Below are 19,854 nucleotides of genomic sequence, written 5' to 3'. Positions count from 1 at the left end.
AACACACGTTTATTATCCTTTTGATAAAAACGCTGCCTTTTGTAAAGTAAAAGTACTTTACAAAAGACGAACAGCTTTATTTCAGTCATGAATTCACAATCACATCACATTCCAGCTATTATTTCCAGCCGTGGTTAAATAATGGATGAAATAATTATTAAATGCTGGACACAAACAGCAAATATGATGATTATTATAAAAAGCCCGAAGAAGTTCGTGTTCATAAAATAATATTTACTTAATAATATAATATATATAGTTCATTCATGTCTTTTGATGATGTCGACACATTTTTTACGTTTTAAATAAGATATGTTGGCATATTTACGAATCAGGACATTCGCATAGTTAAGTCTATCAGATAGCCTACTATCAGGAAATTAAATTAATTTCAACACCATTTAAACCAAGACATTGCCATGTCTTTCCCTGTTTTGTCCCTGTTAAAACATTACAAAAAATATATAAGAAACTTATTAAGAATGTTAAAGCATGAATTTGGGCAGCTCATTTCATTATTATGAAAATAATATGAAGCACATATACACACATTCATCATGACAGATCTGTTGTAAAGCAAAATAAAATTCATGTTTGCTTCAGCATTGAAAACAATATTGTTTTAGGCTAAGTAATTATACGCAATTCTTCATTATACTTGGTCCGGCTTTTAGATAAAGTCCTTCCATGCGCCGTCTGGCGGATATTCAGTGAAGCACAACACATTTATCTAAATTCCCGAATGTTGCTCACGGCAAGTCGCGGCACGCCGCGCGCTAAATTGCGGCATCTCGCGGGAAAACACGCGCAGTCTTGATGGCCACATCTGTATAGGTGTTGCCATTAAAAAACGCACGTTTCGAGAAAAGGAATCCCGTGACTTGCCACGGCATCGCGCGGCTGCACACAGCAAGCTGTAAAAATGCCCTTCATTACATGTAGGGGGCAGTCGTGTTTCAGTCTGAAGTATTGTGTGTCTACTGAAGCTGGAAATGTGTTCTCTCTCTTAGGCGCTCATTGACAGCAAGCGACAGAGCTCATAAACGTGTTGAGCTTAAACTGTAAATACTAATATGTATTTATTCTTCATTTTATTCTCTCCTTCAATGATGATACTTCTTTGACTGCACTTTCTTCATTCAGTATTATAATAATTATTATTAGTAGTGCTCAGAATTTATTATTGTTATTATTCTTATTATTATTGTAACGCACCCGCACGTGTGTGCAAAAAGCCTACAATGATGTATGATATTTTAGCCTAAAACAATTGTTTTATTGTGTTTATGCACTTTAAATATACACTAAACAATAAACACTGTCTTGTGCAAAGTGAAAGTGAGTTTCGAGTGCGGCTTTTTGATCAAAAGGCTAATAAACGCGTGCGCAGATATATCGATAAAACTACAGACATGAAATGAAAAAAATAACCACAAAAATATGTACTACTCTCTGAATACAACGCGACAGCACGCAAAATCCCCTGGCTTTGACTGCACTTCATTTGTTAGTACTGTAGTAGTACACTAAAAAAAATGCTGGGTTTCTGCAAACACATCGTTGGGTTGTTGCTGGGTCAAAATTCTGTGTTATTTCAGGTACTTTAATCACACTCTTGGGTTGCTTTTGCTATGAATACTAAAAGTGCTGCATGATAAAACTCAATGCAAAAAAAAAAAAAAAAAACGAAAAAAGAAACTTCTCCGTTTTGTCCCTAGACCTTTTGTTCTGGTGTTTATGCAGTAAACCCATGGGTGAACATGATGATTTAAGAATTTAATTAAACACGAATATGAGTGGCATTTTAATTCAAATCCAACATTTTAATGGTTAGTGACCGGTGCAAGGGTGTCAACTCGCACGTTCTGCGGTATTCCATTGTTCAAGTGTTAACTGTGTGTGCTTTACAATGTCAGACACATTTAAATGCAAATAATACACCCTCCCCAGGTGTAAATCAGCTTTTCTCACCTTTACCCTCGAAGAAACTAAAATGCACCCCTCCACACTGTGCATGGTTTCAGCAAAGTGGAGGATCTTGGATCTTGGATCTTGCTTCAGGCCTCTTCTTAAATTTGTGTAAATTTAAAATCTTCTGGATTCTACATTTTAAAATTGACATTGTTACCGTTTTTAATCCCTGGAATGCGATTTTTCTTATCATAACATGCATGCTTTTAATTACTCTACAATGTTTTAATTTTAGATTTTAATTAAAAATAAATAAATAAATAAACCAAATTAAATTAATCCATTTGTATTTACCCCTGTAAAATAGCATTAAAAAAATGATGGGTTGTGTATCGAGCGATTAAAAACAATACAAGACATGTTACGATAAGGGAACTTTCTATCTCTTCCATTCCCGTGATTAAAAGATGGCTCACGAGCCGTGCCTAATTCCGTCATGTCATGTGTCCTCCTCTTTAATTTACTACATAGTCTAAATCAGCGCTCAGCCACATGCAAAAAGTTTTCCAGAGCGCACCGGCAGAAGTTGACTAATGATTGTGAATGCGTCAGGAAAAACAACAAGCAGACTGATTCTGACCATTTAAAAAAATGTTTGCGTTTATTCTCAGCTTCAAGTGCACCAAAAACAATACAGAACAGCGCAGATTATTTGCTTATCATTGAAAGCTTATTTGCTTTTAAACATTTACAAAATCATAAAGTTTTTCGTTATTGTGAGTGCGCTTAAATAAAAGTCTTATAAAGGCTATGTAGTCTTATATAGTTTTATTATAGTTTTTGCACATTAGAGTCCTCATCTGTTACATTTTTGAGGACAATAGGTTTTTTAGCCTGTCACGGCGTGCGCCCAAATCAATATCACTCCTCGCTCACTAGTTAGGCGACCTCCCCTTCAGATATGCGAAGAAGCGGGGCTGAGGAATTAGGCACTGCTGGTGAGCTATCCTTGCTAATAAATTCCGGGCTTAAAATAAAGTTCTCGGGGTTGGTTGGGTTACAGTGGATTTTACTACACGGTGCGAGTGCGATGCGCGCGCAACAACACGGAAGTGCGGCATGCAAGCGGGGCAAATGGAACGCGCCCCAGGGACTTCAAACGTGGTAAGAGATGGGAGGGGCCGGTCCGGCCATCCGCGGAGAGCAGAGTCAGTACGAGCGGACGAAGGCAGGAGCTGCTGGAGCTGCTGTCCTTGCAGGCCCACGCTGCCACTTTGTCCGCTGCCCACCGCTCACCAGGCCGTGCCCGCATGCCAACCAAACCTGCACGTGCACAGTCCTTCGTTTCCATCCTCACTCCTTTAACCCTTTTCTTCTTATTTTTTTCCGTAAGACCTCACCAGTACATGCTTCATGGTGCCGTCCGTGCACTTTGAGTCAAACACGGCCCTAATATAGTCAACAATATATATATATAAAAAAAGGTTTAATTCTTGTTTTAATGTTATTTGGAAATAAACGAAATAGTAATAGCTAAAATAGTAAAGTAATTAATAGTTGAAATTTTAACAAGGGGAATGTTTGATGTCATGTGGGCGTTATAAGATTTGTACTGAAAACTTCTAACTAAAAAGTGGCAGCTGGCACTCCTAAAAACAGATTAATTTTTTTAGTAGTCTAAATAAAAATTCTTCTTTTTAATTTCCTACATCATAATTTCCTACATTTTCTACAGCCTAATCAGCGCTCAACCGAACCAAAACGTTTTCCCGAGCGCTGAGTACTAAATAATATTTTTGCAGTAAGGGCCTCTTATTCCTCTTAATTCTGGGTTGTCGCACCCTCCCCAGGTGTGAATCAGCTGTTCTCACCTATACATTCAGAGAAACTGAAATGCACCTCTCCACACTTTAAAAACCTCTTAAATCTGAGTCTCTTCTGGAGACTTTCAGTGATTTAAATTTGTGTAATTTTAATCTTCTGGATTCTAGATTCTAAACCGGGAAGAAAAAGCTCTTTCCCGACCGAGCTAGTGCGAGCACACCACGGCGGCCTAAGCAGAGCGGCGAGATGAAAATCCCGGCACTGGATCTCAGGGCGGAGGCCGACGCTGCGCAAGCGCCGGAGCAAGCTACAGCTCCGTGCGCTGTCAGCCGGCGAAGCGACCTGCAACTGTGCCTTTCCTCCTACAACGGCGCCGTTGAATCCCACGCATTCCTCGGCCAAGTGGAGCTAGCCACCGACTTCGCGGGGTGGTCCCCGGCGGAAACGGCTGTCCGTGTAGCTCTCTCACTGAGCCGAGCAGCTCAGTGGCACTCGATAGGTGAACCTAGCCGGGGACAGGGCTACCCGTCGTGGCTAGGGGACGAGCAAGTCTCCAAGGTTTCGCGGCGATGCCGAGGCACGGGACCTCGGAACTACCGATGCAACGTCCTCAGGCCTGAGGGACAGCGTACACCAGCAGCCGCTGAACTAGCGCCGGGGAGACATTTGGGAAGCCGCGCTGGAATTTACGTTGACTGTGTGCTGGACGGCGTCTTACTGCGGGCACTCGTGGACACCGGCTTCACTGTTTCGCTGCTGCGCTCTGTATTACTGGGGCAAAGCAAGCGTGTTTGCAGACGGCCTGATCCCGCCTTCAACATCTGATTACTGGGGCAAAGCAAGTGTGTTTGCAGACGGCCTGATCCCGCCTTCAACATCTGATTACTGGGGCAAAGCAAGCGTGTTTGCAGACGGCCTGATCCCGCCTTTAACATCCGCACCGTTGCTGGGGGCTATGTAAGGGTACGGGCGTGTCGCACGGTGCGAGTCCAAGTGGCCTCGGTGGCTAGCTCCACTTGGGCGAGGAATGCGTGGGATTCAACGGCGCCGTTGTAGGAGGAAAGGCACAGTTGCAGGTCGCTTCGCCGGCTAGTTGCAGGTCGCTTGTCACTGCTAACGCCTGCGCGTCATCTCAACAGCTGGGCAGCAAAGCACGTGGTTGGTACTGCGGGTGAGTGGAGCGCCGTGGCAACCTAGAACCCTCGACGCCGAACATTTTCCCCGTGCAGTCCTCCAGGCACTCCGGTGGTGATCAGCCGTCCGAGCCAGCGTGCAGCCGAATTACCGCATCACCCGCAGTCGCTTCGCCGGTGTCACAGCTGGACCGTGATCCGCTTATCGCCAAACAGAAGGGCCCCACCTAACGCTGGAGAGCAGGTGTTCCTACGGAAGGAAGAGGGGCTCTCGGCCAAGCTTATGTCACACTGGGTGGGCCCCAGTACAGTAATTGCTGTATCTACCGGGTGCGGTTGGCGGGGCGGGCACGAGTTGTGCTCCGGTTCATGCTTAGGCTGAATTGGAGGTAGGCTTCATGTGAATGTGCTGCTCATGCTTTTGTATGACTGCGTGTATAAAATAAAGTACTCCCAGCCATTGCATTGGGTAGCAAGTAAGCTCTCTCGTCTCTCCAACATCATTTCCGGCAGTAAAACGCTACTATATATATATATATATATATATATATATATATATAGTTCATTTATGTCTTCTGATGATGGCAACACATTTTTAAGTTTTAAATAAGACATGTTGGCATATTCACGAATCACGACATTCGCATAGTTAACTCAGGATGAGAGGGTTATTAAAACTGATCGTGTGTCTTTTGGATATTTGTCTGTATCCAACTTCAGTCCTTCATTAGGTTTGCTCGAGTCTCTGCCAAGTCCGACTGGCACCTTATCTTGTCTTATCTAGGTCACTCTAACCATCCCTTTACTGCTATGTTTTACAACCTGTCATACTCCCTGTCTGCTTTTCTCACCTAACCTATATTTTATTTCACTAAGATTAATATTATGTTGATTAATATTATCATGTTGTTACATTGCTGCATACACAAATATATTTAATTAAAATATGCTTACAATCTCATTGTGCTAAGAGTGAGGTTAGCACTCTCGGGTTAAAGCGCACACAGCACAAACTCTCTCTCTCTTCCTATACACATGCTCGGTAAGGGCATACAGTAAGCCCTGAGAACATCTTTAGTTTTTTTTTTAGTTTCCAGAGTCTCATTTGTTCTCGCATAGACGGCAGAGCTCTGGTTATTTTTATTTATTTTTATATTTTAAGGTTAAGGAATATTAGGATATTTTAAGGAGTTTGTGTGTGTCCGCGCACGAGTCTCATATACAATGTATGTGCTTCATATTATTTTCATAAGGATGAAATGAGATGCCCAAATTCGTGCTTTGAAATTCATTGTAAGTTTCTTATATAGTTTTTGTAATGTCTTAACAGGAACACATAATATATATCTATATAATATGATAGTAGACTTAAATAGTGATTATTCTGCATGTTCTCTAGTGGAGTTTGGCGTTCCGCAGGGTTCAGGTTTAGGTCCACTGCTTTTTTCCTTTTACATGCTTCCTCTGGGCAACATAATCCGTAAGCATGGTATTAGTTTTCATTGGTATGCTGATGATACACAGTTACTGTATATGTCTCAGCAAAACCTGATGAAAAAAACAGCTTACTAAAATTGAGCAATGTGTGCAGGACATAAGAAATTAGATGCTAATTATCTTCCTTCTGCTTAATCCGGATAAGACAGAAGTTCTAGTCATAGGACCGCATACAGCTAGGAGTAAAATTTTAGATCACAACGTCCATCAAGTGCAACAGTGAAAGACCTTGGTGTGATTATTGATTCCAGCCTTTCATTTGAAGCTCATGTAGATAATATTACCAGGATAGCATTCTTTCACCTCAGAAATATTGCCAGGATAAAATATTTATTGTCGCTAAACGATGCAGAAAAACTAGTTCATGCTTTTATCACCTCTAGGTTGGACTACTGTAATGCCTTACTGTCTGGTTGTTCAGCTAGATGCATTAATTGTCACACACACCCGTTTTGCGACCGGCACTAGGACCCGGAAGTAGAACGGTCGCAAAACAGGAAGCATAAAAGGAGACAAGATGGCGCTTCACATCACTCAGTCATTGAGTTCGCCCGATGTTGGTTCAGATCGCCTGTCTGCCATTTCGTGAGTACTCACTTTTCTTGGTTCTACTTTCTGATTCGAGTGTGTGTTTATAGGACGCGGGTTAAATGTGTGTTTTTCCCTTGCTCCCCTTTCGTGAGAGTCCTTAGACTAAATCGCGTGGCTATCCTGCCTACTCGCGTGTTTCCGCATTTGGGTTTACCATCCACGCTACAAAGGGCTAACCGCTAAGTCTTCTGATCATTCCGGTTATTTCGTGACATTAATAAGCTTCAGCTAGTCCAGAATGCAGCAGCGAGAGTCGTCATTAGAACCAGAAGATATGAGCACATCACCCCTATCTTATCTTCACTGCATTGGCTCCCTGGGAAATTTCGCATTGATTTTAAAATACTACTGTTGACATATAAAGCATTAAATGGTCTCGCGCCGCAGTACCTGAGCGAACTGCTAGTGTTTTACGAACTGCCACGCCTACTTCGATCAAAGGATGCAGGCTGCTTGTCAGTACCGCGTATTATGAAAAATACAGCTGGGAGCAGAGCTTTTTCTTACAAAGCCCCAAAATTATGGAATAGTCTTCCAAATAGTGTTCGGGACTAAACACAGTCTCAGTGTTTAAGTCCAGGCTAAAAACCTATTTATTTAACCAAGCATTTTTGTTAAATAGATTTGACATAGGAAAAGGAGCAGATCTGGGGGACTCATGGACGTAGAGTATTATGGTGAACTGGTATGTTTGGATGCTGTCTTCCTCACTCTCATTAATTACTTAGGTTTGCTGACGGTGAGGTGATTGTTTGCTTTACATCTCAGGAAGCCCTCATGTTTGGGTTTCCTTCTGGCTCTCCCTTTTAGTTATGCTGTCATAGTTAGTCCTGCCGGAGTCTCTGCTTGAACTCTACAGTTAATATACATTCACATTATACATTGTGTGACTGTGACCATACTTAACTGCAATCTCTCCTCTTCTTCTCTTTCTCCCCCTCTTTCTCTTTCCTCTCTCCTCCAGTCTTCCCCTTTCACTCTTTCTCTCTCTCTGTCGAGCTACACATGTCGTTCCCGAGCTGCCAGTGATTCAGACTCCTTCTGCCCTCCGCCTTACAGTTTCGGAGCAGGAAAGACTTCACTTACTGTGTCCAGTACGTGATCTTCAGATTTACGTCCACCGCATCAGCTAGTGGCGTAGGTCAGAGCAGCTTTTACATATTTTGGGGCCGCAACCGGGGGGCGGCCGTCACTACACTGGGTGAGAGATGCTATTGCTCTCTCCTATGAGGCGCGTGGGCTCACTTCGCCTCTAGGAATCAGGGCTCATTCAACCAGGGGGATCACCTCATCTACAGTATTGCATTAGCAGGAGGTATTCCCCTGCATCAAGTGTGTGCGAAGCAGGTAGACCCAGTCCACTGCCGAATTGTTTCAGTGCTGGAGTTTCTGCAGAAAAAGTTGTCCTTTGGCTTGTGCCCTAGTACTCTCAGGACGTAAGTAACTGCATCCTCACTGAACAATCTTTCAAAAGTTTCATAAACCAAACATGCACTCTATTGTTTTTAAAGCCTTCTGTCCTCTGCCTTTACAGCTTTGAAGCAGGAGAGACTTAACTTACTATGTCCAGTTTTGGGGCCGCGGGGGGTGGCCACCACTACACTGGGTGAGAGATGCTATTGCCCTCTCCTACGAGGCGCGTAGGATCACTTCGCCTCTAGGAATCAGGGTTTATTCAACCAGGGGGATGGCCTCATCTATTGCACTAGCAAGAGGTATTCCCCTGCAGCAAGAGAGTTGGTCCTTTCTGCACACATTTGTTACATTTATAGTCTGGATGTTCATGCTACTCCGGGCTCATGGGTCCCCGACTTAGCTGCCCAGGCATAGTTCTGAGACCTTCTCGGCCTTGTGCGCACACGCAACACAACATTGGGGTCCAGACACTTGCAGTGCGGCGGCATTGGTACTCTCGTTCCCATAGCGTTTTCACGCAGCATTGAGTGTAGCCTTTGTAAGGGAACGTCTCGGTTTACTTTGCTGTAACCCTGTTCCCTGAAAAGGCGGGAACGAGATGCTTCGTCCCAATGCCGTACTGCCTACGTGGCCGGATGTCCATTCAGACAAATCAATCTGAGGAATGTTTCCAGCTCACTTCTATTTATAACCTGCAGGTGCGTCCCATCAGATGACATCACACCACCGAGGTTATATTAGTTAAAATTTGGCGTGTTTGATACACACATGCTTTACAACTGGCAACATGACAAGATGTTCCCATAGCATTTTCACGCAGCATCTTGTTCCCGCCTTTTCAGGGAACAGGGTTACAGCAAAGTAACCCGAGATGATTTTCCTTATCACAACATAAATTGTATTGGTTGTAATCACTCTATACACAATAATTTTCTTTGGTATTTCTTATAAAATATTGAAAATTGATATTGAAAAAAAATATTTAATTTGTATTTCCCATCTCTAAAATAGCATAAAAATCACAGGATGAGTATAGAGTGATTAAAAACAATACAAGGCATGTTATGATGAGAAAACTTTCCATCTCTTCTATTCCAGTGATAAAAAAAATGGCAACACTGTCAATTTTAGAATCCGCAGAAGCTGAGTGGTCCGAGCACAACCTCTCGCGGGCGCGCTTTTCTTTGTATACGCTGTGTTCACTGGGGGTGAGACTAAGAAACACGCATCTCGGTTTATTCACTTTACCCCTTTTTATTTGGGGTAAAGTGACTAACTTTTTTCAGCAGAGCCTATGTTTTACTGAATAATCCATGACTTTGAGTATGTAAGACCTCTTGCCACCTCTCTCTATCTCTCAAACACACAGCAGACCAAATCGTCATTAGCACGTCCCTCCCCCAAACAGCGCAGCATTTACTTACATCTAAATTGAGTCGTTTACATAAGTCACTGATCGATAGCTCATGATACATACATTTAAACTATTTATTTATACAGATGTACCTGTATTACATGGAAAGTTACAGGCTTGTTATTGAATGAATAACTCTGATAAAGAGCCATATAAGAACTGTGGCAGCGGGCACACCTAAAATAAATGCAGCATTATTTTTTATATTTTATAAATTATTATATAATTAAATGCAGGCTATTGTTATCTATTTTAAATTTTCATTAATTTGGTTTAAATTAGGTTTAGGGTTGCGGGCATGGGGCATCGTCATCCTGCTCTTTAATTTACGTCTAATCAGCGCAAAACCGTACGCATAAAGTTTTCCAGAGCGCACCGGCAGAAGTAGAGTAATGATTATGAATGCTTCAGGAAAAACACCAATGAAACTCACCCTGACCATTTTAATTATTAATTAATAAATTAGTGATTTTTTTGGTTTCGGCTGTGCTGAAGGTGATAATGTCGTCTCCGCACCAGTGAACACTGCAACAATTCACTTTTCATACGAATTAGTTCACCGAAAACAATACAGAACAGCCCACCCTGTTTACTTTCTTTATTTAACAGAATCATAAAGTTTTTTCGTCATTGTGAGTGCACCTAAATAAAGGTAGAGTCTTATAAAGGCTTTCTAGCTTATATAGTTTTACTATATAGTTTTTGCACATTATTCTGACAATGTTTTTATTTTATGGTCATTTAGTATCATTTATTTCAGTTAATAAATGTACTACAAATTTAAAGAACACAAAATATAAAATGACCCAAGACCCTACACGTGTAGCTTTTCTAATTACACATAAAATCTAAAGGCTCAGTGTGTTAACGTTTACGTTGCTTAAATTCGATCCTAAAAATATTTAATTTAATTTTAATTATAAATGTGAGGGTTCATCACTTAAGGGGCAATGTTTTGTGTTTGTAGTTTTTGTTTGTAGACTTAATTTCCCAGAAGGCATCTCGGTCAGGTAATGCGGGTGCTCACCTGAACGAGGTAGCACATTAGGCATGTTATAAATAGCTGATTGTTTTGGGAAACTAGGTCAAGCATTAATGTGAGTTCTGTTAAGTGGGTCTTGTTTTCTCTGATTATGTTCTGTTTTAGTTGGCATTTGGTTTCTGGAGTCCTTTAAGTTTGCATTAGTATGTCTTTGTCTCTGTGTCTCCTAGCAGGATTAGCCTCTGGGAGAATTAGCCTTGTGTGGTTATCCTCATGTGTGAGTATTCTCATTTGCATGTGTAGTTCTTAGTCTGCATTAATACTAATCAGTGCACTAGTAACCTTTAGAGTTGTTAGTCTGTTTCTATCAATATGGGCCAACATTTCTAAAGGATGCATTCAGCACCTTGTTGGATCAATGCCACGTAGAATTAAGGCAGTTCTGAAGGCGAAAGGGGGTCAAACACTGTATTAGTATGGTGTTCCTAATAATCCTTTAGGTGAGTATGTGTGTGTGTGTGTGTGTATATATATATATATATATATATATATATATATATATATATATATATATATGTATATGTGTGTGTGTATGTCAAAGGTGTGGACTCGAGTCATGTGACTTGGACTCGAGTCAGACTCGAGTCATGAATTTGATGACTTTAGACTTGACTTGACAAAATATAAAAAGACTTGCAACTCGACTTGGACTTTAACATAAATAACTCGGACTTTCACTTGGACTTGCGCCTATTGACTTGTAAAGACTTGCTACTTCCCATAAAAAGCCCAAAGATAAAAAGTATGTTAACACGGTCCGCTCTATCTCTGTTTATGTGTCTGTGCGCGTGTGTGTGACAGAGAGCATGCGCACATTCAGCACGACATCCAATCAAAGTACCATAGATTCTTTTGATTCGACAGCGTCCAACGTGACAACAACGTGCACGCGCCAGTTCGCGAAATGATACCGAAGGCAGTTTTTTTTTAGTTTTGTTTGGCTATAAAAAATTGGCTATATGCGCAGACCACTGAGCTTCTACGGAACGCAGTAAAGGCCAAAAAGGAAATTGTTAGCGTTTTTTTAATCCCCTGATGAGCTCTAGCCATCAGGATGAGTTTCCCTTGTTATCTTGGACATATTTAGAATGATGAACATCGGCTGAGTCACTTGTAGGCTGTAAACATGTCAATATTTTGTCTGATATTTCATTACTGCGCTCCGTATAATCTCAGTGGTCCGCGCATAACCCTTCGCGGGCGAGCCTTCTCCTAAATGCGCGTTTCGTTTTACATTGCTACTAGCATTTACTAACATTTGTATTTTTATGTATCTGAGCAATGTTCTTTCATAAAAAAGGTTTGTTTAATAAATACAGATCTTACAACCATACATAATCTGTATACATTTTGTATACAAAAGACTCGAAAATCAAACCGTAGGACTTTGGACTTGACTTGAGACTTGTTGGCCTTTGACTTGGGACTTGACTCGGGACTTGCCTGTCTTGACTCGGGACTTGACTCGGGACTTGAGGGCAATGAATTGAGACTTACTTGTGACTTGCCAAACAATGACTTTGTCCCACCTCTGGTGTATGTGTATATATATATATATATATATTGTATATTCGTGTTTAATTAAATTTTTAAATCCTCGAGGTAAACATTTGTGGTATTTAATAGCATTCACTGGTTTTAATAATATATAGTAGTTATTTAGTTACCGATTTTCTACTGACTTTACTTGACATACTGACTTCATTTACCGTGTTCAAATAAATAGTTACTGCATTATGTTTTAAGACATTTTTAATTTACATTTTAATCCTAATTATATGTCCACAAATACTTTGACAACATACACTTATCAACAAGTATCAAGAATGTGCATTTCATATGAATGTCCATATAAATGTCAAATACGAGACGCGCAAACATGAGAAGCGCGCATGGACACACACGCATGGACAACTCTCTGTGCGAAAACAACACGAGTAGCCTATATACAACACCTGTATTTGTTAGAATGTCTGCATTTTTATCGATAAATTGTGCGCGATTAGCAACCTTTTGTAAAGTAAAAGTAAGAGCTGCGGGTTTCCACACGACAAAGAACAGCTTTATTGTTTTCAGTCATAAATTCAGAATCACATTCCAGCTCTTATTCCCAGCCGTGGTCAAACAATGGATGAAATAATTATTCAATGCTGGACACAAACAGCAAAAAAAAATGAAAAGCCCGAAGCACTTTGTGTTTATAAAATAATATTTACTTAAAAAGATAAATCTATAATTTATATTATACATACTATATATTCAACAGCTACTGACTCTGATTAAAATTAGGTAAAAATTATCTCTTCAAATCAAAGTTAATTAATGTCAGTTGATAACAATTATTTATTCAGAGAAGGTAAAATGTACCACCCACAATAAAGACATTCAGATGGTTCATCAGATCAATGTTTTTAATCCAAAAATCCTATGAAACACTCAAAATATAGTGCAGCACAACAGCTTTACACAACATTTCAAGTAATGAACCTGTTTTATAACTCACTGATCTATTAAATGTTGTTTCAATAACGTTGGATAATAAAACATATCCCTGTTTTAGGACGTCCAGATCAGAGCGGAAAAGGGAGAAGTGAGGAGAGAAGGGAGAAAATGAAAGGAGAAGTAAGGAGATCAGAGCAGTGCGGGATGTCCAATCACATTAAGATTTTCTTGTATCTAAAATCTTAAACTAAACTCTTTGTGTCTCTTCAGACTTACACAACAGTGACTGACCAAATCTGAGGTCTAGGTACATTCATATGACAAATAACCGAACAGCCTTGTTTATATGCAACAATGTTGCACCAAATTATCAAAAAACACAGAATAAAGTGCTAAATAAAGTAAAACAGCTTTACACAACAATGAACAAATTGACTTGTTTTATAACTCACTAAGATAAAAATTTTAAATGTTGTTTCTGGATAATTGGCTAATGCAAACAACACATGCCACTTGTTCTATTTTAAAAATCAAAAGCACACACACACAAACTCCACATGATTGTTTCTGTGCATGTACAGTATCAAATATCTGGATGAACATAAAACAGAACACCAACATTCTTTAGTTTTTGAGCTTGCTCTCACTCTCAAAGATAGGATGAGAATAAAAGAAACAAACAAATGGGGAGGGAAAGAGGGTAGTAGGAGAGATCAAAATTCTTCAGGCCACTTTCTATTGGTATTCTTTTTCTGTCAATCTGGGGAAAATCACAGAGCAGTGGAGTAGGCTGAAAGAGAGTGGATGGATCTGTGTCTGTGTGCGGAGCAAATAAGGGAAAAGAAGAAAAATATAAAACTACACTCCATTACAACTCCATTAAAAGTATGTCCAGACAAAAGACAAGAACAAGAGGGGAAATGTATGTCTACTGCATGAGCTTATTTTCGAGGCTGTGGACCTTTTTCAGTAGTTTTGCCCTGTCAATTTCCAAAAAAAAGTTTTTAAAAAAGCTTCAAACGTGTTCTTCAGCTTCTTTGGATAGTCGAAGTTGATTGCATAAATGAGTCCCATCAGCAGTATGCATGCCTTTGTTTGGCTTCCACATCCTTCCATCCCTCCAACTTGGTTTCCCTCGATCACAATAGACAAATCTAATGGATCTTCCTCAGCCATGACATTGTGCCTCACAATCACCTTCATTGTTCTGTCTGTGTAGTCCTTACATTCCTACATGTTCAAAAGAAACAAACAAAAAGCATACACATTTTTATTTATTTTTAGAAGCTGTTTCAATATATTTCAGTTTATCTAAAAGGAGAGCAGAGGGGGAGTGGAAGGCAAAAGGAGAAGGTGGATACGAGAGGAGAGGAGAGAAGAGGAGGGGAGAGTAGGATACCTTGAGGTAATCAAAAATCTGTTATCAATATGACATACCTGGCTGTCATGGAGAAGATCTTCTTGTCTTTCACCGAGGTAGTTAATGAGGCAGCAGACAACAGCATCTCATTTCAATTTCCAGGTAAGAATATTTTAGAGATCTTAGCTTGGTACAGTAATTGTGCATTTTGTCTTTTATGCGCTGCTGCCAGCCATATAAGCCTGCAAATGATCCCTGCTCCGGCATCCATGAAGTGTCTTCCAGTGGCATCATATGAGTTGTTTGCCTCTGCGAGGATGAGTTCTATGTTCAAATTCAAAATTCAAATTTTATTTGTCACATACACAGTCATACACAGTACAAAATGTAGTCAAATGCTATGTCTTGGGAAAACTCCGGTACTTGGAATGGTACTGGCCATGCAGCAGAGCGAAATGAATCAGGAAGAATAATGTTTCCTCCCTGGCCTGGGCTCTGTATTGTCACCTATTAACTAGGCCTCTAATGAGACTATGATCTATATTACAAGAAATGAGAGCAGCACCTTCCTGAGTGGGATGGACACCGTCCCGCCCTAACAGGCCAGCTTTGCCCTCAAAGGTCTTCCATTTGTCTATGAAGCCCACATTATTTTTGGAGCACCACCTGGACATTCAGCAGTTTAGCAACCATAACCTGCTGTACACTATGTCGCTACGTCTTATTTGGGATGGGACCAGAGCATATTACAAACCTATGTAACAAATTATTACAAACCTATGTAACAAAAAGGACAGGCCTTTAGGTGCAGGTGTCCCGGCAGCTTGGTTAATTATTAAGCATTATTACACAAGCAAGAGATTTTTTTTTTTTTTTTTAAATCAGCATTCAGCCTTATGCCTACAGCCAAAAATTACAATTCTGGAAAAACATGGTGCTAGTAGTGGTGTAATGGATTGGCATTCCAACCACTTCAACAAGTTTAATTACATTGGTGTAAAATAAAATTTTATCACCACTGCATGGCGTAATATTTTGGAATGTTGTGAGTGAAAAGCTTAGATTTTGTCTGTGCACAAATTAGATTTTCACTCACTGTTGTTTTTGCCCACATGCTTTGTGCTTTTCAGGTTGCTGCTAAACCAAAAAATCCCCCTATGCAGAACAGAAATCCTGCCCACTTCGATAAAAAAAACAGGCCAAACAATATCTATAATAAACTGCATCCTATAGCTCAATTATATATTAGCATACTTTGTTTCAACCAAAATAACTGTTTTTAACTCCTTCACTTTGCCGAGTTTTAATGTCAGATGAACGCGCTCTTTCACCTTGTCGAGTTTCGATGTCAGATGAACGTGTGCGCCGATATGAGAAATTTATAAGAGATTTCACTTTTCCAGAAATATAACAAACACACATTTATACGTGTTAAATAAGCGCTGTCTTTGTGGCGCTGTGCAAAACGCACGCTGATGTGAGCCGCCTTCCTATCTCAGTCATAATATACAAATACTGTATGTTTTAGCTGTGTAGTAGACCGTTTTAACGGGGGTGAGGATAAGAAAAACCGCACAGGCAGAACTAGACTAATGATTCGGAATCTTTTTTGTCTTTCAGCTGTTCCCTTTCAGGGGTCGCCACAGCGATTCATTTGCCTCCATCTAACCCTATCCTCTGCATCCTCTTCTCTCCCACCTACTAACTTCATGTCCTCTCTCACTGCATCCATAAATCTCCTCTTTGGTCTTCCTCTAGACCTCCTGCCTGGCAGTTCCAACCTCAGCATCCTTCTACCGATATACTCACAATCTCTTCTCTAAACATGTCCAAACCACCTCAATCTGGCCTCTCTCAAATTTCTAATTCAAATTTTATTTGTCACATACACAAACATACACAGTACGAAATGTAGTGAAATGCTTATACGACTGCCATTGACCCTAAAAGAGAATTAAAGTTTACAAATAAAAAATAAATATGAATAAAAGAAATACGATAGAAATTAAATAGAAAAATTAAATTAAACTAGGAAAAATAGAACTAAAAATAAAAATAGAAATGTGCTAGGAAAAATAGAACTAAAAATAAAAATAGAAATAAAAATAGAAATATGACTTTATCTCCAAAACATCTAACGTGGGTTGTCCCTCTGATAAACTCATTCTTGATCTTATCCATCCTTGTCACTCCCAAAGAGAACCTCAACATCTTCAGCTCTGCTACCTCCAACTCTGCCTCCTGTCTTTTCTTCAGCGCCACTGTCTCTAAGCCGTAGAGCATTGCTGGTCTCACCACTGTACTGTCCCCCCTACTTTCATTCTTGCGGATATTCTTTTATCGCACAACATACCTGACACTTTTCTCCACCCATTCCAACCTGCCTGTACCTGCCTCTTCACCTCCTTTGAACACTCTCCGTTGCTCTGGACCGTTGACCCTAAGTAATTAAAATCCTGCACCTTCTTTACCTCTGCTCCCTGTAGCCTCACCGATCCTCCTGGGTCCCTCTCATTTACACACATGTATTCTGTCTTGCTGCGGCTAACCTTCGTTCCTCTGCTTTCCAGAGCATACCTCCACCTCTCCAAATTTTCCTCCACCTGTTCCCTGCTCTCGCTACAGAGCACAATGTCATCTGCAAACATCATAGTCCATGGGGACTCCTGTCCTACCTCATCTGTCATCCTGTCCATCACCAAAGCAAACAAAAAGGGGGTTAGAGCCGATCCTTGATGCAGACCTACCTCCACCCTGAACTCTTCTGTCACACCTACAGCACATCTTACCACTGTCTTACAGCTCTCATACATGTCCTGCGCCACTCCAGACTTCCTCATACAATACCACAGCTCCTCTCTTGGCACCCTGTCATACGCTTTCTCTAAATCTAAAAAGACAGAATGCAACTCCCTGTTACCTTCTCTGTACTTCTCCACCAGCATCCTCAAAGCTAATGATTAGACTATGCATTAAAAAACTAAAGACTAAAGACTAATGATTCTGAATGAGTCGGGGAAAACAGCAAGAAAACTGACTGGCCATTTTAATAATTCATTGATAAGTTGATGTCTTTTCGTTTCGGCCGTGAGTGGATGCGCTGTAGTAATCGAATTACGATGCATACGAATCACGTTTCATTTGAATTACATAAGCTGATTTTTTTTCCCCATTAGTTTATATAAAAGCAGACATTTTGCTTTCTGTAAGTATATATTTTTCACGTCTGTGAGGCGAGTATACACGGAGTTTCGGTTTATTTTCTGACGCGCTCAAATTCACAGAAACTGATACAGAACAGCGCTGCATCCCTGTTTGCTTTCATTATTTTACAACATCATAAAGTTTTGTCGTCATTGTGCGTGCACTTAAATAAAAGTAAAGTCTTATAAAGGCTATGTAGCTTATATAGGTTTATTATATAGTTTTTGCCCATTAATCTGACAACACCTGTGACTGTGACTTTCTGATACACACAGCCAGAGTTTTCTGGCTACGTGAGTGTTACACATGATAAAATATAATGGCTCACTTTATTAACATTTACTTTGCTTAAATTCGATGGAACTAAGAACGCCTGTATTTAAGTTCTACATTTGTACTGTAATTTTAGTACTGTGATGATAAATTCGTTTAATGTTTCACTTGTATTTTATAAGGTTTTTGTAATTTGTTAAAATGTTTTTCTTATTTATTAAAGAACATTATGATGATCATAACAGCCTACTGCATTTAATTCTTATAATAACGCAAAAACACATCGACATCTGCTGACGCAGTAGCATGGCCTGACAATGTTTTAATTTTTATAGTAATTAATTTTCATTTATTTCAGTTAATAAATCTACTACAAATTTAAAGAACACAAAATATAAGATGTCGAAAAACATACATGCGTAGCTTTTCTAATTACACATGATAAAATCTAAAGGCTCACTTGTGTTAACGTTTACTTTGCTTAAATTCGATCCTAATAAGATTTAATTAAATTTAAATTCTACATTTGTACTGTAATTTAACTACAACGTTTTACTTGATTTTATCCGCTACTATGTGCAGCTCTAACGGAGCGCGGCTTATTAATTCTTGAGAGTATGAACTGATGCCCGGGGCGACAGTCTATAGTTATATAGCCCCACTCAGCGGTAGAAGCCAGCAAATGCACAAACCCAAATGTCACCACCGTGTAAAACCAGAATACCGCATGAGTAACATCTGTATGTGTAATTTCGGTTGCTTAATTTTGCGGGATATATGAGGTATTTTGCAGTTTGGGTGTGTGGTTTTGTGAATTGTGTTAAGTATTTTGATGAAACCAGACTAGTTTGAAAAATTGTGTTAGCAATTAGAAAAAACTGTAAGACCTCTAAAAAAGATGTTGTTTTTTTGTGTGTGTCTGTTCACAAGTGTAAGAGAGAGTAAGAGATGTGAATGTGTGAGTGTTAACATTTGTGATGTGAGTGTGTATGTGTGTGATGTACGAGTGTGTTATGCGTGTGTGTGTGTACAGTACGTGTAAGAGAGAGAGATATGTGTTTGAATGTTAACATTTGTGATGTGTAGAACAGGCTGCAGATGCTGGAAAAAAAGCATTACACCATGATATTACTCAATGTGATGTCACTGAATGTGTCACTGAATATAATGTCACTCAATATAATGCCACACAGAAAGTTATTAACTACTTATCAGCATAAATTTAAGGCATTATCACAGCTGACCCATTTGAGATATTAAAAATCCCTCTACAATTTTGCATCCTCAATGTCTTTAGATCACATTGGCCTGGTTTGGTGGCAATCATATAAAATCCCTAGGAGGAGTTATTAAAAACCTTCAGGTTGACTTCTTGTTAAGTTGAGCCCATGACATGCAGTGCGAAATTCGGCTCAATGAGCTCTAAACCGAGTTTCGTGCAAGTGCATATGAGCTATGCAGCAAAATCACTTGTGAGGGCCTCTGAGGGCGCCGGGCCACGCAAATGTCAGGCATCCTAATGGCAGCAGATTCCAACCTGTCTGCCAATTTTCATGAATTTTTGAGCAAGTTTTAACACAGGAAGAAAAAAAAACCTTAGAAAAACAAGAGGGTCCTGCGCAACATATAGTGCTAATAATAATAATAATAATAATAATAATAAATATATGGAAAAAGAATGACAGATTTCTCTCTTCACTCACCCATTGCAAGTTAATAATGGTTTACATTGTAAACATCTTTACTA

This window comes from Clarias gariepinus, chromosome 17 (assembly GCF_024256425.1).
Source record: "Clarias gariepinus isolate MV-2021 ecotype Netherlands chromosome 17, CGAR_prim_01v2, whole genome shotgun sequence".
NCBI lineage: Eukaryota > Metazoa > Chordata > Actinopteri > Siluriformes > Clariidae > Clarias > Clarias gariepinus.
This window is presented reverse-complemented; position numbering follows the sequence as displayed.